The sequence below is a fragment of the Ursus maritimus genome, unplaced genomic scaffold, assembly GCF_017311325.1.
Source record: "Ursus maritimus isolate PB19 unplaced genomic scaffold, ASM1731132v1 scaffold_24, whole genome shotgun sequence".
NCBI lineage: Eukaryota > Metazoa > Chordata > Mammalia > Carnivora > Ursidae > Ursus > Ursus maritimus.
Window position 1 is genome coordinate 12,948,997 of NW_024424897.1, and position 22,913 is coordinate 12,971,909.

Consider the following 22,913-nt stretch of genomic DNA (forward strand, 5'->3'; position numbering starts at 1 on the left):
AGAACCACCCATGTGGCCCAACCTTTTCATTCTAGAGGTGGAAAAAAAAAAACGGCTTAGAGAGGGAATGTGACTGCTAGATGTAGGGTGTCTGGGGTTGTAAGGGACAAAACCAAATTTAACCCACTCATGGAGAAGGAATTATTATTGAAAGAAATATGGGATATCTGCTGGAACTCAGGAGAGCTGTGGGATCCTGGAAGCAACTAGAAGGAGGGGCTGGCTTTCTTGTATCCCCTCTTTTATATACAGACTACTGTTATTCATCCCTTTCATAGCTAGTTGGGCTCTCCCCACATTGCAGAAAACATGGCCCCAGACGGTTCTCCAGCTTTGCCTCTTCCTGCTTCATGTCTCCCGCTGTGTCAGGCACAATCCTATATCCCAGGGAAGGTATCCATCAGTTCATTGTGGGTCATGTGCCAGCTGTGGACCTCTTGACCGTGGCTGAAGCACAGGGTCAAAGAAGAGGGTGGACCAAGATGGGGGAAGGGCATTTTGCAGGAACGGAAGTGGTGCTTAGCAGACAAGATGATAAGTATTGCAATACGACCCTAAGCTGGCAGCCAGGGTTATGCAGAAAGTTGCTGTGGGAGTAGGGACGGGAGCCAGGCTCCCGCCTTCCACGTTGGTCCCTTTTCCTTCAACCACATTGCACGTCCACGGAGTGACTGAAGGGCAGCAGCAGTGTCTAAGCTTCTGTGCAAAAGCTGGACATGACTCAGAAGTCCCTTTTGAACAAAACGGATTCCTGACCTGGCCAGTTTCCAGAAACAGCCAAGGAGAAAGGAAAAATGGATTTGGCTCTATGTGTCCGGTCCAGCCACCTGGCACATTAATCAGCCCTCTCATTTAGAAGCTATGAAACAGCACAGCAGCTTCCCAGTAAATGGCACTGGTGGGGAAGAGGCTTAGTGATGGCAGTACCCCTAGGAAGCAGCGTTCTTTGAATGGGGCCCCCGTTAGGAGGCAGAGACAAGTGCCAGGAAGGTGGGAGACGGTCAGTTAGGGCCTGGGAACTGAACGAAGCCCTCCAGCCTGCATCATGAACTGCGTGGCCCAGAATGACTCTCCCCGTGGGCAACTTTGTCTGGAGGCCCTTTGGCTGACTTGGTCCTGGAGACTCTGTGCCTGCCACCCCCAGAGCTTTGCTGTCAGGAGCATTTCCAACTGTGAGAATGAACTAGTTGGCAATATGCTAACAGTGCCTCTGGGTTATTAGCCTCTCTTGGGAGAGAGGGGGGGCCAGGTTACCTGGCTTCCATTTGGCAGGGGAAAGACAGAGCAAGGTACATTTTATCCATGAATCATCACCATTAGTCTCTCCCACGGTTGGAAAATTGGTGTGTCTCCTGCTTGGTTTTTCAACTGTGGTGATTATGCTCAGAATGGCGGGGCCCCTCTCTACTCTGTCCTGCCTGAAGCACTTAGATCTCCAATGCCCACCTCTTGAGTCCCTCCTGAGGAATGGAATCTTCATCCTGTGGCTCGTCTTTGACTTGTGGGCCCTTCAACACCGGCTGGCTTCCCGTTCAATCTCTCCACTTGGCGGTCTTTCCTGTTCCGTGACTGCCTTAGCCCCATGGTGCAGCGGTCATGCAAGCAGCTTGGTTATTTTACCGGATGAAAAGTCTGACGCCCCAGAGACTCAGCACCCCTCCATCTTTTTCAGAATTAATTTAGTCTCATGCCAGGTGTGATACATGTGGTCACGTTGGGGTGGTCCCCCTTGACAGATGGACCCAGTCAGAGAGACCCCAGTGGTAATGAGAACTTCTACCTTTTCCAGGTAAAAAATCTCTTAGCCCTGACATCACAAGTTTAATTAATGTTTATCTGCAGCTTTGTATTTTCAGATTGAAGACTGCAGTGGTACAACAGATAGGCAGAAAACATGGTTTATTATATTTTAGCTCCCTCTCCAAAGACTCTGGAGACAAAGGCTAATAGTCTCTTGATTGCATGATCCCCCAATAGCTCCCTGTAAATACATCTCTCAGAATCCACTCTGACCCCTTTTTTGGTGATCACAAACGTATGGAAGGACCGTTGATCCTGCAGGGGTTGGGAAGAGCCCTGGGGTGGGACTGTCTGTTCCTTTCCCGGCGGCTCTTGGAGGAGGTCTGGCCTTGCATGTGGACTGTTGCCAGCTACCCAGGCATCCTGCGTGATGCCGAGCCACGCATTCCTGGCCGGAAAGCCCAGCAAAGGCCACCCGAAGATGGGGCTCTCTGGGGCTTCTGGCAAGTACCAATTCCTGCTCGTCCCCGGCTTCAAAGCTTTCTGCACCTGGCTCCTTGTATAAAGGGTATAGAAGGCTGCTTTCATTTGGTTTTGTCTCTTGAAGGTTTAGCTACTTCGGGGGAGGAAAAAAAAAAGAATCAATAAACATTTTCCTCTTTGTTTGCCACACTGATGTGAATGCGAATGATTTTATTAGCAGCTGCCTTGGAGCCAGGCCTGATTTAATTTAATTTAATCTCCTAGGTTATTTTCAGTTCGGCTCAGTCTATTTTAAGCATGGATGAAGGGGAAGTAATCAGACTGAGGGGGTGGAGGAGGGAGGGGCGGGGGGTACCTTCCATTCCCCTTCCTAGTTACTCAAGCTTAACCCCGCTTGAGAGAAATGACTTGGTGGAGACAGGTCAGCCCAACCAGCTTCTAGTTCTTACCCTCTTCATCTCTGGTATTGTCTTATTCCTCTGAGAAAAGCATCGTATCAGCTGGGCTGGGGTGGGGGGGATAATAATTATGCAGCCAGAAATACAAATGGAGCAATTTTCTGTAGTGTCAGGAGAGAACTGAGTAATGGCACCTTCCCCTGCCCCTCCCCTTCTCCTCTTAGCAAACTACATTTGTCATCGTGTCATGGTAGCTCTTCCTCTCTGGAGCACTTTGATGCCCTGACTTTGGGAGTTGGGGAGGCAGGATGCCAGGGTCTCCCAGTTTGACGGGTGTCTAAAGGTCAGTACATTAGCCAGAAGCTCCCTCTGCGAGACTCGGAACCAGAAGCCTCGCAGCCAGGAGCTTGCCCACCAGCCGTGAGCCCAGGAGCAGCCTCCCCAAGGCCACACCATCATCCCTGCCTCAGGAGGGCCCTGAGGTTGTGTGTCTGGTTTGGTACCGACAGTGAGCCAGAGCAGGAGAGACCTAGCCCAGTTTTATATGCTATCTCTGGAGATGGAAAGTTCTGTCCCCACCGTAGTGTTGCTCCCAAGCACCCAAGACCCTTATGTTCCCTTGTTTACTTGTTGACTGCAGAATCCCCATGCTTGGAAGGGTTCCTGGCATATAGTCTCAAGGAGTGTCCGTGGAGTATCTGGTTCTTTCCTGGATGACCCTGATGACAAGAGCAGTTAAGAGTTCCTCCTTATTTTGTGCCAAGCACCCTGCCAATAGTTTTACCTGCATAAGCTCATTTAATATTATAGTTCTAGGGGGTGAGAGTCATCTTCTCTCGAGTTTATAGAGGAACAAATGGCTTAGGGGGTTTCAGGGACTTGCCCCGTGACAAGGTAGAGCTGGAACTTGAGTCCTGGAAGAATATTTCCATCTGTGTCCTGGGAGCTTCCATGAAAACAGGACCGAAAGGTTTAGGTGCCGATTGATGGATCACTTGTGTGAGGATTGGTTCAGAGCTTGCAGAGTGGAGATGCCCCGAGAGGGAGCATTGCTTGGTTTGGGGCTGAGTGTAGGAATGACGACGGGGGCGGGATGGGGGGGAGGGGTGTCTGGTGAGCCAAGTACCCTCCGTGACTCATTAAAGTCAGTCCAGTAGGCCTGTAAGCACTTCTCCGTGCCAGGTTTCTCAAAGTATGACTCTCTTCAGTATGCAGATTACCGCTCCCACCTCAGACATCCTGAACCCAGTTCTCCAGCAGTGGAACCTGCAGGTCTCCGTCACGAATGAGTTTTCCCAGGTGACTCTTGTGCATGGTAGCATTTGAGACCTGCAGCTCTGGGTCTTTCAAGTTCCAGTCTTGTAGGAGGTTAGATTTACTTAAAACTAAAGACACTGTCTATATGTTTGGGATGGGGTTGGGGATAAGTTATCAAAACCAGAGCACCCCATTACCCGAAACATATGTGCCTGTGGAATTGGGGCAGCAGCTCAAGGCAGGGGAGGGGATGCAGCTAATTCTGGCCTTCCACTTTGAAAGCCCCAAGATTCACTCTTGGTACCATGCAGAGGCAGCCAGGCCCCCTAGAGACCAGATTCGATGCAGTCCTCGCAGAGCAGTGCACCAAGACGCCAGCTTATTAATTTACAGGGAAAAATAAAACCGTGTGTCTGCTGGCTTGATCAGAGAGCCTCTGTAGTCCAGTTAAGACACCCACAAAGGCAAATCATAATGAACCCATTTTATTGATTTCCCATGTGAAACACCGTCCCACGGACCACAAATAGCAGAAATCCACTGGGGAAATGCCTTCTTTCCCCGTAAACAGTCCTCGGGCCCCAGAGCACTGCCAAGTGAACATAGAATTATAATTAGATAAATGTTTAAAGTCATCAAGCTGAGATTTCACATTTATCCCAAGGCAGAGGCAGCTGTGTTTCTGGGGCCAGAAGCGCTTGAGGTTAAACACCCAGATGCTGGTCCCTGGACCAGTCTCACAGACACTCCCGATGTCCGCCTCGATGCCTCTGCTCCCACTCTCTTATCTCTGGATACAGGCTGGTCTGACAAGTCTAGGAACCATCCGTCTCCTTGAGCGGATTTCACCAAGCACTGCTGTGAGCCAGTATTAACAGAGCCTAGAGCTTGTTCATTCCCAAAGAAGACGCTCACTCCCCTCTTGACTTTGTCCCCAAGGGAGGGGAATCCCTTCCTTTTGGCTCCCCATTTTAACTAGTCCCTTTAATTCTTTATGGAAATGTCTTCCCCGAAACCTGATTCCCTGTGTTTCAGATGATCTGTAGGAAGTAACTCCAAGGAATAGAGGACCCGTGTTTCTCTTAGAGCAAGTTCTTAGCTTCTGGTCTGTGGATATACCCCCAGCCCCATGCCAGCTCTAGGGGGTCATGTGCAGAATTTTGTATCTACCTTCTGGGAGGGAGGGAAACCACAGCCATCATCTTCTCCAACACATCCTATGATCCCCCGAATTTAGGAATTCTAGGACAAAAGGTAGTGTGCAGCACCTTTCACTACCTATGTAGTGTCCAGACCAGGAACACAGAACTTGGGACATAGGTGATACCATGAAAACAAAGGCATAAATACACGCTATGGAAAATCAGTTTGTAGGCAGCTTATGTCCGAAGTGGAAGGAATCTTTGAGGTTTCGTGGGCCAGCCAGTCCCATTGCAGATTACATGCTCCGCTGGAGATTGCCCAAGAAAGTGAGTGGCAGGCCGAGCCAGCTGAAGAGGGGCTTTCCTCTTCCCCCTGTGCTCACCCCCACCCCCACCCCCCGCCAGCCTCTGCTGCCCTTCAGGTTCTGTCTGGAATGTCTAAAGGTTTAGTTAACATCAAAGCTGGAGGTAAAATGGCCGAGAAGATGACGTAGAATTGAGTTCAATAGATCCAGCCTTGGCCTGTAAAGGACAGACCCCAGCGGGGCGAGCACATGGAAAAGCCTCCCACAGAGTGACAAGGGGACAGCCTGGAAGCAGGAGTAGAGTTTGCCAGGAGAAATGATGGTGAGCAGCTTAGATTCAAACCCAGAAAAGCCAAGAGGAATTTACCCCTCTTTCCATTAACCAGGCTTTCTAGGAACAGTGGCATCCCAGGATCTACATAAAGAAACAATAGATTTCTGCAGTGAATTAAGGTACCCAGTTGAAATGCAGTCTCTCTTGTGTCCCTCTGGAATGTTAGGAAGACCTAGGAAAAGACAGAAACCTATGGCTGAGACTGACGAACCACTTCGATCTTAGAGAAGTTTCTACGGACTATTAGCCTGATGGTCTGCATTAAAAAACCCCATCAGTGACCTGGCCATTCTTGATCCATGATATACAGCAAAGCCCCGTGCACCTGAAGGAACACAGGAAGATTCTTTATGTCTCCTCAGAGAAGCAGGGTGTTCAGCAGCCAAAAAAAACCTGGGAGGCAGCCCTTTGATTTCAGGGAGCCAAAATCCGGTTCTCTCTTACCATCCCACATAGCATAGCTTCCAAAAGAAGAAAGGATTGGCCATAGGAAAGGACTGATCTTGGTGGATCATGTCCCAAGGCTCATGAGCCCCATGTGTGAAGCACAGCGGATAGGTGTGGAAGTATGAAGAACCTCGATGTCAGTGGGATTTTAACTTTAAATGGTGTATGTGTGGTTATCATGCACTGTGAAAGGGATGTGACCTGGGCCCAGCACCCACCCACTGATACTGGGTTAGAAGCCAGGCACATCCCATTTGAGTGCCAGGCTGGTTTTGGGGGAAGAGAGCTCACCAGTATCCAAGTAGACAGTGGACAGAGCCAATGGGGAAGCTAAACATAGCGTCTGTTGGCAAACACCAAGTCTGGATACAGCTTTCCTCATATATCCCTCTGAATATAGCTTTACTCCTTGAAAATGAGTAAGGAAAGAAAACATAATACATAACCCATGTAAAATATATATTGAGGGGACACCTGGCTGGCTCAGTCAGTAGAGCATGCGACTCTCGATCTTGGGGTTGTGAGTTTGAGCCCCACTTTGGGTATGGAGATTACTTAAAATTTTTTAAAATCTGTATTGAGGAATAAAGGAAAGGGAGTATCATGGAGAACATACTTAAATTGCTGAAGGGACAAGGACTACAAACCGTTTCAGAAAGCTGTGTATAAACTTCTGTAGAACGTAAGAATACAGCATCTCCGGAAAACGAGAACAGGAAGCCATTTGAGCAAATAGGTTGAGACGCAAAGAAGAGGAGACTTTTTATTTATTTTTTTCAATGATGGGGATATATACAATGAGGTAGACAAGATGAAGGGAGGTGGGCAAGTAAGAAATGCCTGCAAACAAGCTTAAATTGTACTGGCATGATTAAAATCATCATGGACCAGTAAAGAGATGTGGCATTGTAGAAAATCAAATCACTTTTCCAATGAAGACATACAAATGGCTAACAGACCCATGAAAAAATGTTCAAAATCATTAGCCATCAGGGAAATTCAAATCAAAACCACACTGAGATACCACCTTACGCCAGTTAGAATGGCAAAAATTGACAAGGCAAGAAACAACAATTGCTGGAGAGGATGTGGAGAAAGGGGATCCCTCCTACACTGTTGGTGGGAATGCAAGTTGGTACAGCCACTCTGGAAAACAGTGTGGAGGTCCCTCAAAAAGTTTAGAATTGAGCTACCCTATGATCCAGCAATTACACTACTGGGTATTTACCCCAAAGATACAAACAGAAGGGCCATATGCACCCCAATGTTCATAGCAGCATTGTCCACAATAGCTAAATCATGGGAGGAGACAAGATGCCCTTCAACAGATGACTGGATTAAGAAGATATGGTCCATATATACAATGGAATATTACTCAGCCATCAAAAAGAACGATTTCTCAACATTTGCTGCAACATGGACGGGACTGGAGGAGATAATGCTAAGTGAAATAAGTCAGGCAGAGAAAGACAATTATCATATGGTTTCACTCATTTATGGGACATAAGAAGTAGGAAGATCGGTAGGAGAAGAAAGGGAAGAAGAAAGGGGGGGTAAACAGAAGGGGAAATGAACCATGAGAGACTGTGGACTCTGGGAAACAAACTGAGGGCTTCAGAGGGGAGGGGGGTGGGGGATTGGGATAGGCTGGTGATTGGGTATTAAGGAGGGCACGTATTGCATGGAGCACTGGGTGTTATACGCAAGTAATGAATCGTGGAACTTTACATCAAAAACTAGGGATATACTGTATGGTGACTAACATAATAAAAAAAATGTTATTAAAACAAAAAAAAAAAAAAGAAAGAAAATCAAATCAGTGCTGTGAAAGAGTCCTGAGGAGCTCATCTAGAATGCAGGCAAAAGGACAAAATGAATGAGGGATGGGATAACAAAATAGAACACTGAGAACAAATGACTGGAGAATCATAGTGTTGTCCCAAGGATGAAAGAGGAAAAATTGAAACAGGAAGCAGTAATTCCATACGATAGGAACAAATTTATGGAGCATTCAAACTAAAGGGAATGAACTCTATCCCAGCATAATTAATGGAAGGAAGTCCACAGCTAGGAATGTTCTGGAACATTCTTTATTTTTTTTTCTTCAAATTTTTTATTTAAATTCCAGTTAGTGAACATACAGTGTAGTATTAGTTTCAGGTGTAGAATTTAGTGATTCATCCATTCTAGAACATTTTTTTTTCATTCTAGAACATTCTTAATCACAAAGTGAACATATACCCTTCAGGATATGTAGGTTAAATATAAGAAAACAATCAGGTTGGCATTAGACTTCTCATTGTATGCAGGACAAGATTTGAGGAGGAAAGGAAGCATCACTCACAGAGCTTGGAGAAAGAAAGTTTGTTTTCCTAGAATTTCTCACCCAGCCAAACGGCCGTTCACACGGCCCATTCTCAGATATGGGAGGGCTCAGAACATACATCCCCTACACGTGCCTTTCTTGAAAGCCATTTAAAGGCAAGCTAAAGAGGACTGCAAGATGAAGTAAAATTAAAAGTTGGGAAATGGGGTAGTCTTAACATGGTGACAAGCAGTAAGCATTAAAATCGTTGAACATTCAAATGTAAAAAATAATTTTTGACAACTGTCCATCGTACACTACAATTCTTAGATGAATGCAAATAAAACACAGTATAACAAAAGATCGAAAGCAAATGACAAGCAAGGAGGCAGTGACAACAGAAATGAAGCCACACAAGACCGCCAGCCAGCAGTTCAGTGTGGAGGTTAAGAATATACTGGAATCTTGGGCGCTTGGCTGGCTCAGTCAGCAGAGCATGCGACTCTTAATCTTGGGATCATGAGTTCAAGCCCCGTGTTGGGCGTGGAGCCTCCTTTAAAAAATAAATACTGGAATCTGGCTGCCTGTGTTCTGGGCCCTTCCCCCAAGCTGGGTAACATTGGGGTAGGTACCCCTTCATCCCCCCAAATCTCAGCTTCCCCACCCATGAACTGTGGATACCAAGTTCAGTTATTATGGAAGTTAGTTAATGTGTTCAAAGTTCTGAACATTTCATCGGGCACATGCCTGTGCTTACAAATATTGGGGATCAAGTAACAGCTTTCAGCTGCCCATTATTTTCAGACTGGATTTTGGTTTTTTTATATTTTTTAAATAAAACTTCATCTGTATTAATAAAATGCATACTTTGTAGGAGAAGAAAAAAAATCTTTTTCTACCATTCCAGGTTCTTGGCTGGGGCTCTGTTAGCAAAAGACAGATTAACAAAGAAAAAAAACATACACATTTATTTAATGTAGATTTTTCATGACCCGGGAGCCTTCATAAGGAAATACCCAAAGGAACAGTTCAACCTGAGTATTCTGTACTAGGTTTGATGAAAAGTGCAAAGTCGTAAGAGAATAGGACAGAAGGATATGAGCTGAGTAAAGTAACCTGGGGGCTGGTGGGGGGACTTAGTAAGGGCTGTTCATTTGAGTCCTTTCCAAGGTCCTTCCGTCTTCTGAGATAAGGATGCTCCTTTCCTCCGGGTGTAGAGAAGACACCTTTCCCATGAGAGTCGTATGACCTACTGCAGGAGAGTTTTAGAGAGTCCTTTCTGCACCTGCCATTTCTCAGATTTCTTCAGCTTAAAATATCCAGTATGCCAAGGTGTCATATTTTGGGGTGGCATGTCCTGAATCCCATCAACCTAAAGCAAAATGATCCATAAGCCAAAGAATAAGGAACAAACAGGCAGAGATTTATTTGATGAACAGCAAAAAGCAGCCAGAGTGGAGTTGCCCTGAGTCATAAAACTATGCACCTGGGTGCAAAGGCTGCCTTTTAAAACACGAGGGAAACCTACAATAATTTAAAGCACAGGCTTGTTGAAAGAGTTAACGACATCGAATATGGTGAAGTGGATGGCCTAATATAAACCAACAGAGAAGGTGGGCCTCCTTCCACAAATGTCATGGGGAAAGTTGTGTCAACATTTGGGGAAAAAAATAAACTAGATCTTGCCTCATGCTGCATACCAAAATAAACGTCAAATGAATTTAAAAGTTACCCATAAAAAAGAAAGTAATAAAACATAAGTGAATATTTAGCTAATGTCAGGGTAAGAATTTTCTCAACATGAAAGAAATGGGTGAAATAAGGAAAGGTTTGACAGATGTAACCGTTTAAAAGTTAAGCTCGTGTGTTTCTAGAAGCATTGTGAATGAACTCTAAATGCAGTTTGCAGCAGATACAACAAGGACTGTTATCATTCATTGATGTCTAAGGAGCTCTTCTGACCCGGTAAGATTCTTGGGCACCCTGTAGGAAACTTGAACAAGGAGCTAAAGTCAAAGAAAAAGAAATACCAATGACCAGAATAACCGTACGGGAAAACAAGAAGTTCAACCTGGGCAACAATCAAGGAAGCCAGAATTACAATGCTATTTTTTTACTTTCTTCAATCACACCCTTGGCAAGACTTCGGTAGGACTCGGGAGGGGAGTAATTTGGCAATATCTGTCAGGAGTCTTAAATGATCTTGCACTCTTTGATTCACTTCTAAGAATGTGTTCAAAGGAAAATAAAAATCAGAAATGCAGATGAATATTTGCACATGAAGGCCATCAGCTGCTGTGTTATTTACAGAGGTGAAGAATTTTTAACTACACAGACAACCCCAAGCAAGGGATTGGTTAAAGAAATTATGATATAAAGTGAGATGTTAGGCCTTTAAAGGCATGCCTTCTTATGTGATAAAGGCAGGATCTAAAACTAGGTGCACAGATATGAATTCTGTACAGATAAATATTTCAGTAGAGCTCCACACAGAGCAAAGGGCCTGGCGGTAAATATACCAATATGCCAACTGTGGTTCCCTCTTAAAGCAGAAGTATGGGTGATTTAAATTTTTCTCTTTATACTTCAATGTTTTTAAATCTGTGTGTGATGAGTGTATCCATTACTCGCAAGAGGGGAAAAAAAGTATTTCTTAAAATCTTCCTGTGTTTGTAAAGCATCATTTCCGTTTCCCATTACCTGGAAAATATTATTTTTCTCGCAACCACGTCCCATTTCCTTTCAGCACTTCAAGGTTATAGAACTCTAATAGAAGCGTTTGTTGTCCACTAACTCTAAGAGAAAAAGTAGTGGAATATTTATGATCTTTTTCCAAGGACCAAATATTGCTTCCTCATCTCAGACCATAGTCCTCCAAATTCCCTTTGCTATTTGATCCCAGCTGCACCTGGATTGAAGAGTTGCTGACGCACGCGTAGGAATGGCCACTGGATTTATGGCGACAGAAATTACGCCCTTCTCACCGCGCAGTGAGTCTCAGCAATGAAACAGGACATTAAAGAAATCGGTCCTAAAATGTGAGCTGACTTACGTCCCCGAATCCAGATTTATGTATGGGTTCTGGGTGGTAGGACCGCGATGCTGAGCACGTGTGGTTTTAGTGCATCTTGTTCTTTTTGTCTTTGTCAAAGAAGGAACAAATAATACAAAGTGAATGGGTCCTGTCTTCTTAACGTGGAAGAGGTCAAATTCGAGATTCTGTGGGATTCGACACAGAGGGCGTCAGGAGACTGGACACAGTGTAATTAGTACAAGTGGACCCCACTGAGCAGCTCCAAGACTCCATTTTGTTCACAGAATCACGGTCCATCGTTACTCAGCCGTTCAGTGTTGTTGATGACACCTTCACGTTTTATTTCTGAAATCTTGAGACGTTCCACATGGTCGTTTTTCCCCGAGAGTAAATGGCCCCTTCGGATATGTTTTCCCGGAAAGTTGGAGCTACATTGTATGCCCGTTATAGGCTCGATGACGCTTTCTTGAGAGCATCTAACATTTTTGTTAAAAAGTGCGTGACTCCTTTGGGCCTGCTAGGTTTTTCCTTGTCTGAGAGTCCCTCCAAATGGACACTTTTTGTACTGCAACCAAAAAATAGGTGCGAGCATTCCTCTCCGCATTAGCTTTTCAGCCAAATAACAAGAACCCATTGGGCCCTCGTGGGTTTTGCCTTGCCCTCTGCTCACCCTGGGGCAGCTGGGATGGGAGGGGTGGGGGGGCACACCCAGTAGGATACGGTGCACCCCTGACTGGAAGTTGCTCTCGGTGTGTAGAGATGAAATTCGGTGGCCTGGGCTGGCTGTAGAGTTGAGGGTCCCAGAAGATCAGTCTTGTGCCAAGGTGGGGGCCAGGAGCTCCGGGGTAGGTGGAGGTACGTGCTGCAGGGGGCCCAGGGATGGGGCAGCATGAACCCCAGAAGCATAGGACAAGGGTGGCATGGAGATTCGTGTACTTAGCAAACAGTTACTAAGTACATACCAGGTGCTAGGCTAAGCAGTCGAGGGTTAAAATGGCTGGTAGCTAAGACAGTGGCCTCACTGCTGTGGAATCGGTCTTTTGGGTTATGCAAGCACTAGACTGGGTGGGTGATAGGGTGGTTAGTTAACCAGTAGGAACTGATAACTAGCTCCCGAGTCCTGCCACCAGGCATGAGGGGAATGTGGACCAGGGTACAGAGCGTCTCTAATATGGATAGAAATATTAAAGTAAATGATAGAGAATACAGGCTGTTGGCCTCGTTTTCTGTGTTGGGATCCTCAAAAATGCGTCAGTCACGCAATGCGTGAAAACCTCTCAATTCCATTTTGTTGGTAGGAGAAGAACGTGGCGTTTTATTTCTCCTGGCTCATCAGTTCTGTTGAGTCAGTCTGCCGAGTGGTGACACAGGGGGCTGCCAGCCGCGATCAGCTCTCATCGATGCCATCCAGTCTTCATTGTTGACTTTAAAGTTGCCTCCTTCTGCCAGATGGAGCTCAGTGGCCAGTGGGCGCCCAGCAACACACACCCGTGTCCCTGCTAGTGGGGGATACGCGGCAGCTGCCATGGCCGTGGATGTACCACCTGACCCACGCCTCCCATCAGAGAGTCGTTCCCAGCCGGTGTCATCCCCATTGCCAGCACCTCTCCCAGTTCCCAGACCTCTTCCATCCCCGGCTAAAGCAGGAATCCACCAAGAGAAATGCTGCCTGTCCCACGCATGCAAGTTCTGGAAGTGTGTAGAGACAGGAGGAAGATCCCTCAGTCCTTGGAGAACATGGCCCTTAAGGCATGCAGCAAAGATCCTCAACCCAGGCCCATGGGTGCCCTACGCTTGTCATAAAAGCTGTCATAGTGCCCAAAGGGGTTTATGGCTTCAAGAGAATAAAGACTCTCTAGCCCGAGTATTAGTTACGGTAGACCCGTCTGTCACTCAGTTAAAACCCATGCACAGCAGGAATGTGACTTGGGAGCCATTCCCCTCTGCGGCCACCTAGGGCCCTTGCTCTGTGGTGAGCCTTCTTTGCCAGCCGGATGGCCTCTGGCCCTGCTCATTCTGGTCCTTAACAGGGACCTGGGCTGGCTTGCTCTCCGTCACCTGGGACACATCGCACCTGTGCCACGGTCTGTCTGTCTGCGTGGTTTGAGAGGCTCCAGCTCAGATCCCCTAAGCTCAGAACCTCGCCTATTGCTAGACAGCTTGGCCACCCCCGAAACATCTCGTGGGAAGGGCGTTCAGTAAATCCTGTTCCGGAAGCAAGCTGTCACCCCACCAGCTTCCCATCAAGATTTGCCAAGCCGTTCTGGCTCCTGGTGCAGAACTTACTTGTAGCGACATGAAAAGACTGGCAGCTTCTTCGACACGGCTTTCTCCCTGTAACATCGTCAGAAGAGGCCCCAAGCAAAGGCGAAAACAAGCCTTTGAGAACAGGGTGATCTTCCTAGTAGTGTGACCGGGAAAGTGTAATCTGGAGGAAACCTGAAAAGTTGGTGGTGTGGAACATTGTTCTGAGCTAGCGGGGTGAGGGTTTTTCCTCCTTTTTCTACCTGATCCAGCCCATCCGGCCCTTGAAATGCTCCTGAACTGAGCGCCGAGGCTGCTGTCAGAACGGTGACTCTCATCAGGACAGGCCCTTGGCTACAGCGAGATTAAGCAACAGAGGGGCCTCTCCCATGCTAGACTATCCTGTAACGTAGGCTTCTCTGTGTCCCCCATTCCTCTAAAATTCCAGTTTCCAAGCAGCTGTTGCATAAAGAATGGCCCCACTGATGCACTTGGTCCCTGGGTGGAGCTGAGGTGTGGAACAGGCTGGAGGAGCCTGAGCAAGGTGGGGTTGGCCCTTTGCTGCCGGTCATGGTCAGATCAGATGCTCCAGGGAGGGGGACCTTGAGTCAGGTCTGTCTAGGAGGGCAGACTACTGCCCTAAAAAAGCCTCATGCACCTGGAGGAAAAGAAAGCAAGTACAAGTCCACCAAAGAGATCCTGGCTTCCAGAAGTTCTGCGGAGACAGAGGACGGTGGCGGATCTAGTTCCTGGTAGGAGACACACCCTCTCCTCTGCTCCAGCCCAGGTCCCCTCCCAAGCTTTAGGACAAAATCAGAGTTGAAGAGGCTCAGATTAAAGCGGAAGGAACCGGAGGGAAGCAGTGTCTTAACCAGGAAGTAGAGGCTTCTTTCCCGTGTCTCTTTCTCCTCAACGGGTTGTCGAGGTGGTGAGATGGTATATCGGTTCTGTAGCAGGGATCTGTAAATGATGGCTCAAGGGCCAGATGTGGCCCTCAACCTGTGGTTTTTAAATGAACTTTCATCGGAACACTCGGTGTTCATTTGTTTACGTATCGTCTCTGGCTCCTTTTGCTCCATACCGGCAGACTGAGTAGTGGTGATGGAGGCTCTGTGGCCCGCAGAGCCTCGAGTCTTTATGATCTGCTCCTTTACAGAAGCTTGTTCCCCTGCTCTACACTGACAGCTGTGCCTGAACGCAGAGGCCGCCTTGCGAGCACCGAGTAGAGGGCAATGCTCAGGCCGCAGAGTCAGGACTCCTTTGCACTCTTTTTATTTTTTATTTTTCATTTTTTTAAAAGATATAGTCACTTATTTGAGAGAGAGAGTGTGTGCAGTGGGGGGGGGGGTCAAAGGGAGAAGGAGAGAGAGACTTAAGCAGACTCCACACTAAGTGTGGAGCCTGATGCAAGACTCGATCCCAGGACCTTGAGATCATGACCCGAGCTGAATCCAAGAGTCGGACATCTAACCCACTGTGCCACCGAGATATGCCTCCTTTGCACTCTTGACTCCGTCATTTACTAACTGCCCGACCTTAAGCAAGTGACTTAACAGCCCAGTGCCTCCCTTTCCTCACCTGGAAAATGGGCATCTGAGTCATTGTTTCACGGGGTGTTGTGAAGCTTAAGTGAGCCGGTGTAGTCAGGCATGTGGAAATCTGTCAGTAAACCTACCTATTTTTATTGAGAAATAATTCACACACCATAAAGTTCACCCTTTTAAAGTCTACGATTCAGGGGTTTTCAACGTCTTCACAAGATTGTGCAACCGTCACCACTAATTCCAGATTGTTTTCATCACCCCAGAAAGAAGCTCCTCGAGGGTACCTGTCCTGGGCTGGATGGTGACCGTGCAACGATATCAGGTCCTAACCTCTGTAGTCTACACATGTGAGCTTCTTTGAAAAAGGGGCCTCTGTAGACATACGCGATCGAGTGCAGAGTCCTGAGACAGGGAGATGATTCTGAACGAGCGGGGTCCTCCGTGTCGTGAGAGACTCTCTGGCATCAAACTTCTATTCACATGTGATCATATCTTTATAAGAAGTTGTGGGTCTTCAAGTTCTTTGAAGGACCGTGCGATGGCTGTCTAATGTATCCGAATCCTCCGGGTTTGCTTGAAGATACCGTTCCTGGATCTGGGGAGCTCCCATCGCTCTGATTGCCTGATGCTAAAGGATACAAGGTTCTTTGGACCCCAGATACTACACCTTCACTCATTTTCTTCAGTTGCCTGTCCCCCAACACTTTTGCATTCACATTTCTTTTGTTGTTGGTAACTTCACACAAAGAAGAGTTTGTATGGTTTTGTTTTTCTGTAGTGTCGGAACATGTAATTTTTGCTTCTGCGTGATATGGGGTAGGACTAAAGAATTTTGTTTACTCTTGTTTTTGCTGTGGAGCAAGGCTGGAGGTGGAGGGGAGGGTCACTAGGTCGGCACACGCTGAACAGTCCTGACTTTTGCAGCAAGTCTTTGTTTTGAGCCTTTGTCCTTGTTGTTGGCTTATTAAGCAGAAACCATGAACAAGGATGCTTGCGGGGGGGGGGGGAGGCACTAAAAATAGGGAATTATTTTCTAAAGCAAAACACATTATTTGAAGGGCCACGTTGTCCTTGAATTTGGAGGCACTTGACCTTTTTGTGCATCATCGAACAATGTTCCCATACAGATTTGAACTCTGATGGGCAGGGTTACTATGGGTCAGTGAAGACAAGTCCAGTCTGCGGGCAGAGGGGTTATAGCTGTGTCCCCAGTGAAGCTTTTAGTGTGTATCGTGCATGAATCCTTCAGAGCCTCCATGAGCTCAGTGCCTAGCCAGAGTGCCCTAAGGCAGCCTCAGAGTGAGGTTGAAAATCCACAGGGAGGCGGGGAGGGGGTGGGGAGAATACAGTGGATGGCTTCAGCCATGTTGGTTCTGATCTAGCTTTTACATTAGGTGGTGAGCTCTTGGTGTTTATTATTATACTCCGTAATTTATGCTACATGTATTGTCTGGATCAGGAGACCATCTGGACAACACTCTGAATGGATCAAGGATTGCACTGATATATATTTTTTTAATCCCAAGCTATTTTGGAACAATTAGGAGCTGACTGTTGAACTCTGGCCTAACCCTGATGTCTGGAAATTCCAGTATTGTATGAATTGGCCTTTTAATACACCAGATTTCTTTACCCTGAGGAAACAGCCCTGCCCCCTGGACCACACAGGGGGCCTGGATGAGGATGATGAAGATAGCAAACACATATTAATGTGATCATTAGTAATGGCGGCACATGCTTCTGTAACACTCCCTTCGTTCCAGATTGTCTTCTAAATGCTTTACAAATATTAGCTCACTTCGTCTTCACCACAACCCTACACGATAGGCACCGTTATTGTTCTCATCTTACAGATGAACAAGAGGACGAGGGGGCTAACTTGTCTGAAGTCCTATAGCTAAAAAGTGGTAGAGCAAGGATTTGAACCCGGCTGCCCATGCTGTTAGCCACTGTGTTAGACTGGGCCCTGACTGGGTCAGCCACCATCTGCAGCCTCTGTCCACGCGAAGTGAGCCTGTCATTGTCATTGTATGTCCTCCGACACACATCCGACCAACACCTGACTGCCAGTCTTTGTAGGGATGGCTTGCTTCTCCCTGAGAAACCATGGCGGTCACCTCGACACTTCCCCATCAAGCAGGCCTTTGGCAAAATCCCTGGCTTCATGCCTGAGTGCTGGCTGTGCCGTCTACTAGAAGGTGCCTCCGCTGTAGATTCCCAGGCTGGGTAAGGCCGCCTCCGCGCTCTGGAGGAGCCAGCTCAGACGCCCGAAGGCTTCTTCAAAGCCCACGTGTCCCGGGCTTGCCTCACCACCTCCGTCAGGTATCTCTGAGGCACCGTGAAGGTGTTTTTCAATCTTCCTCATCTTATTCGAGTGGACTTTGTCCAGAAATGGTACCTTACGTAATCAGGAAATTACATAACCTTTTAACCCACGCGGGTTTCTCTCCATGCCGGGCTTGACCGCCGATCCTTTCCAAAGCTGCTCCTCGAGCCAAAAGATGGTAATCTAACTCCGTGTTCTATATTTCTATTAAAGGTCTGGAATTCTAGAACAGACTTTGATTCTAAAATGGCCACAACCATGGCGCAGACATATTTCTTGAGCAGACGTGTCCTCTTCACAGACGCTGCTGGGGGGAAGCGCCCCCCTCCCACGTGCCTTCCACGGGGCTCTGGGCCCGTGTGGGGTTAGTGCCGCAGCCGTGGACTAGGCAGGGGGTGAGCTGCTTCTCGACTTCCTTGTTTAGAGACCATCAGCCTCTCCGAACTTGAGCTGGCATCACAGAGCTTTGCCCCGCAAGAGGCCCATCCTCAAGAGATTACACAGCAGCGGATTTTTTTCCTGTCTTAAATCTGCGGGTCAGAACAGGGTGGCTCTCGCAGAAGATGGGAGACAAGGGAATGGGCCGTGGGACCTGTGCCAGGTCTGTTCTTGGACCCAGTGAGATGCTCGCCTTCCTCTGTGCCTCAGAATTGGCACAGGCTTCCTGCGTGTGGGGCGGGACCCAACGCGCTAGGACTTCCACTCCTGCTCGAGAGGATTCCTGAAGGTACTGAACTGACCTTAGAAAGCATTAAATTATGTGGTGAGAAAGTTGTTCCCTTCCCAGTTTTCCTTCATTGGTTGTAAGGTGTAGGGAGGGACTCCACCCGGGGCTGGAATATCCTTACCGCTCCAGCCTGCTTTAATTTCCCCTTTGTAACGAAGAGCAGGCCTCGGGCAAGTGTGTCGGCTGGAAGGAGGGAACCCTGTTAGATGCTCATTGTACTTATTTTTATGGTTCCTTTCTCCTTAGAGCAGACAATCTTGGTTTTCCATTCACCAGAGTGACACATTTCCTTTTTAAAAGTTGAGTGTGACTATGGACTCTGAGAAACAAACTGAGGGCCTCAAAGGGGAGGGGGGTGGGGGAATGGGATAGACCGGTGATGGGTAGTAAGGAGGGCACGTATTGCATGGTGCACTGGGTGTTATACGCAACTAATGAATCATCGAACTTTACATCAGAAACCAGGGATGTACTATATGGTGACTAACATAATATAATAAAAAATCATTAAAAAAAAATAAGTTGAGTGTTAAGGGCACCTGCGAGGCTCAGTCAGTTGAGCGTCCTATTCTTGATTTCGGCTCAGGTCATGATCTCAGTGTCGTGGGACCAAGCCCCGCGTCAGGCTCTGCGCTGAGTGCGGGATCTGCTTGGGACTCTCTCCCTTCCCCCTCCTCTCTCTTCCTCTCTCTCTCTCTCTCTCTCTCTCTCGCAAATAGATTTTTTAAAACCCACTTAAATGTTAAGTGTTAAAAAGTGAATGATTTTTTTTTTGATGTGAATAATATACTGAGTCCTCGAGATGCCAGTGACATGGGTCGGGAGACCACACTTTGAGAACAACAACCGGGTGCACGGGAGGGCATCACGTAATACTCACCTGAGAGGCTTCGAAGATGCTAACGCCTGGGCCTCAGCCTGGACCGATGAAGTCGGACCCCGTGGGTGTGGGGCCCAGACATCCGTATGTGACTTTTGCTGACACGCCGCTGAGCTGGAGAGCCGCTGCCCTGGTGTACCCAGCCACCGTCAGCCCCTGGGCGGGGGGCAGCGTCCTCACTGCCCTCTGACCCTACGTCCTGATTGCAGTGCTCTTCTTTCTCTCCCCTGCTTCTCGCCCTTCTCATCCACCACCCCACTTGTTTTGTTCTTCTTTTCTCTTCCCTGACTTCCCCGCACCTACTCCTGCTAGCGACCCCCTCCCTCCAGGACTGCTTCTCAGGTTAAGACATGGCCAGCACCACGCAGCCGCAACCACGTTAGGAAATTTCCGCACTGTTCTGTTCTTCACGGCCTTCGCTTGCCAGCTCATAAGCAGTCAGTCCGGTTTCTGAACATCTAAGCCCTTAGGGCTGTGCTCTCTGCCAGCGACCTGTATTAACAGCAACGATAATAATCATTATTGGGCTCTCACTGTGTGCCTACCACTGTTTTCAGCGCTTTACATGCATGAACTTATAGAATCTTCCCAGGGAGGTACCATTTTCCAGATGCACAACCTGAGGCACTGGGTGGTTACAGATCTTGCCCAGGATTATGCCGCCACAAAGTGGCAGAGCCAGAATTCAAGCTCCGGCAGCCTGGCTCCAGAGCCCACAGCCTGAGCTGATGGGGACCCCCAAACCCATTGCTCCCAGGCCTGACTCAGGTGCCCTGGCCTGTGATGAGTCCGTCACACGTCAGGCAGTCTGTTCTCCACTGCAGTGGGAAATTGAAATTTGGACCCACTGTCTACTTCAATGACATTTGGAATTGATAACTTCTTTTTATTTTCCACTTCAATCATAGTATCTCTGGAGGAGGCCCACAGCTTTAAATCCCATCAAGACTGTAACTCATCACCATTCAGAAGAGATCAGCCTTAAATGATGTTGTGTGTGCTGGCTGTCAGGACCAGAAATTGAAGATGAAAAAGCCAGCACCCATAATCATTCTGTAACTGGCAACACTCTTGGCGGCCTCTCTGCTTCCTCATTAGTTTATCTGGGCTGTAGCCTCCGTGGTAGACATTCCAGGCTTTAGCTGCCTTTTACAAAGTATCTGATTCTCATTCCAGTGCTTAATTGGAAAGAGACCTTCGGCCCCTTCCCATTCCTCGGGAGACCTCTATTTTTACGCTCAAACTTTTCATCTTTTGTGATACTTGTGTTGCTGTTTTAGGAGACTGGGTCTTCTGCATTGCACTAAAAAACCTTCTGCATGGGCTTGAGGGAATTCTCAGGAGCCAGGCCCCCTGGAGACCTCCTACTCCCACTGAAGATTTTGAAATTGTGGGCAGTGGGGACTTTGCAGAGGAAGCACTCACACCGTGGGTTCCTTTCTCTCCTCCATTTTCCAAGTCACTAACTGTCTAAAGCACGTTATGAACAATTATTTCCTTTACTTCCCCCAACAATCCTGTTTCACTGGGAGTGAGAGCCCCTCTTCACTTTTCTAAGGGGAGAAACAGTCTCGGGAACTTCTGTTTCCTAGGGCTTGGGAGTACATGGCGGGGGCAGGATTTGAAAGCAGGTGTGCTGAGCTGCAAAGCCCATGCATGCTGGCTTATGTTCTACCCACTCCCAGTTGGATGAGGTTAGATACTCTGGGGGGAAAATCCTTGGAAAGCATAAGTGAACATGAGGAACAGAGGCCTGGCTTCTCCGTGGCTGGTAGATGTGAGCCAGCCTGCTCCCCACTGAGACCATTTGGATACGGTCCTATCTGTCACATGCCTGCACTAAGGCTTCCAGACAAGGAGGGCATAAGGCTATTTGCTGCAGTCATGGGCACTCCATGTGTCCCCAGTCTGGTAACGGGCAATGCTGGTCTGTGACTTCTCTTAGGTCAACATCCAGGGACCCGATATCTTTAACATCCTTCCATCCCCTCCTCTATCTCTGTCCACTGCCAACCCCAGCACCTTCTAAGGACTTCATTTAACAATCACCCTAAACTGATGATCTGTACTGATAGGCTAGAAGAGTGTTTCCCTAATTCCCCCGTGCATCAGAATCAGGAGGCATGGTAAACACAGACCACTGCGCCTGCCCCTGGAGTTCTGACTCAGTCAGTGGTGCCAATGCTGCTGGTCCAGGGGCTACACTGGGAGAACCAGTTAGATGTGTACTTATGGCGTCTGGCTAATTAGGGACCCTGATGATGGGAAGTTTCAGCCACGTTGGGGAAGATGCCATCGGAAGATGGTGAGGAAGACGTTTGGGGTCGGCAGGCTCAGGCTTCTGTCCCTTCTTATCATAGTGATAAATAATGATCTATCTCATTTCCATGCAGTGGCTTTACCCGTTCCCACAGAGGTAACAAGCCCCTGCTAGCTGCATCCCTGAGCACGCCTCCCTCTGTGGGAGGAAAGTGGCCTTTCCTCCTTATTATTTTGGATTCCCATTATGAGTGCTTCTCAATCTAGGGTGTGCATTGGAATCATCGGGGGGTCTTATTAAAGTGAGAATTCGGAGTTTGTAATTTGGGGGTGGGGCGTGTGATTCTACCCATGTGATGAGTGCACAACTCATGTCCCGGGTGCTGCTGGTCTGGGGACACGTGTGCACAGTGTAGAACGAGGCACAGCGCAGCGGTGCAGCTATTCTGTGCTACAGCTGTCCGCGCCACTGGCTCTGGCTTGCTCCTGCTGCGGGATAAGACCACCTGCGGACGTTTTAAGAACGTGGGCCACACCCCTCAGGGATTCTCATTTAGTTGTGAGCACTGGAAAAAAATTTTAGATTTATTTATTTATTTGAGAGAGGAAAAGTAGGGGAGGGGCAGAGGGAGAGAGCGTCACAAGCAGACTCCCCACTGAGCATGGATCCTGATGCAGGACTCAGTCTTATGACCCTGAGCTCATGACCTGAACCGAAACCAAGAGTCAGACACTTAAGGGACCACGCCATCCAGGTGCCCCGTGAACACGAGGATTTTTTTTTTTTTAAGATTTTATTTAGGGGCGCCTGGGTGGCACAGCGGTTAAGGGTCTGCCTTCGGCTCAGGGCGTGATCCCGACGTTGTGGGATCGAGCCCCACATCAGGCTCCTCCGCTATGAGCCTGCTTCTTCCTCTCCCACTCCCCCTGCTTGTGTTCCCTCTCTTGCTGGCTGTCTCTACCTCTGTCAAATAAATAATAAATAAAATCTTAAAAAAAAAAAAGATTTTATTTATTTGTCAGAGAGAGAGAGAGCGCGTGTGCGCGCAAGTGTGCACAAGCAGGGAGAGGGAGAAGAAGGCTCTCCGCTGAGCAAGGAGCCTGATGCAGAACCCAGGCATCCCAGCACTGGGATTTTTTAAACCCCCTCCCGAGAGATCCCAATGTACAGCCAGATTGGAAGTCAATGGCCTTGGGACACCTGGGTGGCTCAGTCGTTAAGCATCTGCCTTCGGCTCAGGGTGTGATCCTGGTGTTCTGGAATCAAGCCCCACATCAGGCTACTCCACTGGGAGCCTGCTTCTTCCTCTCCCACTCCCCCTGCTTGTGTTCCCTCTCTCGCTGGCTGTCTCTGTCCCTGTCAAATGAATAAATAAAATCTTAAAAAAAAAAAAAAAAGAAGTCTATGGCCTTTACAAAGAAAAAGGATGAATCCTTTTAGGAGTTCAAGTGATGCAATGCTGTGGACCAGGTTGACTCGTTACTTGG

At 47.9% G+C, this 22,913-nt stretch overlaps 1 protein-coding gene across 2 annotated transcripts in view; it reads left to right on the forward strand.

Moving 5' to 3' along the window:
• PRKCA (protein kinase C alpha) overlaps positions 1-22,913 on the forward strand; it is a 391,135-nt gene that overhangs the window by 276,038 nt on the left and 92,184 nt on the right. The gene's annotated exons all lie outside the window — the stretch shown is intronic.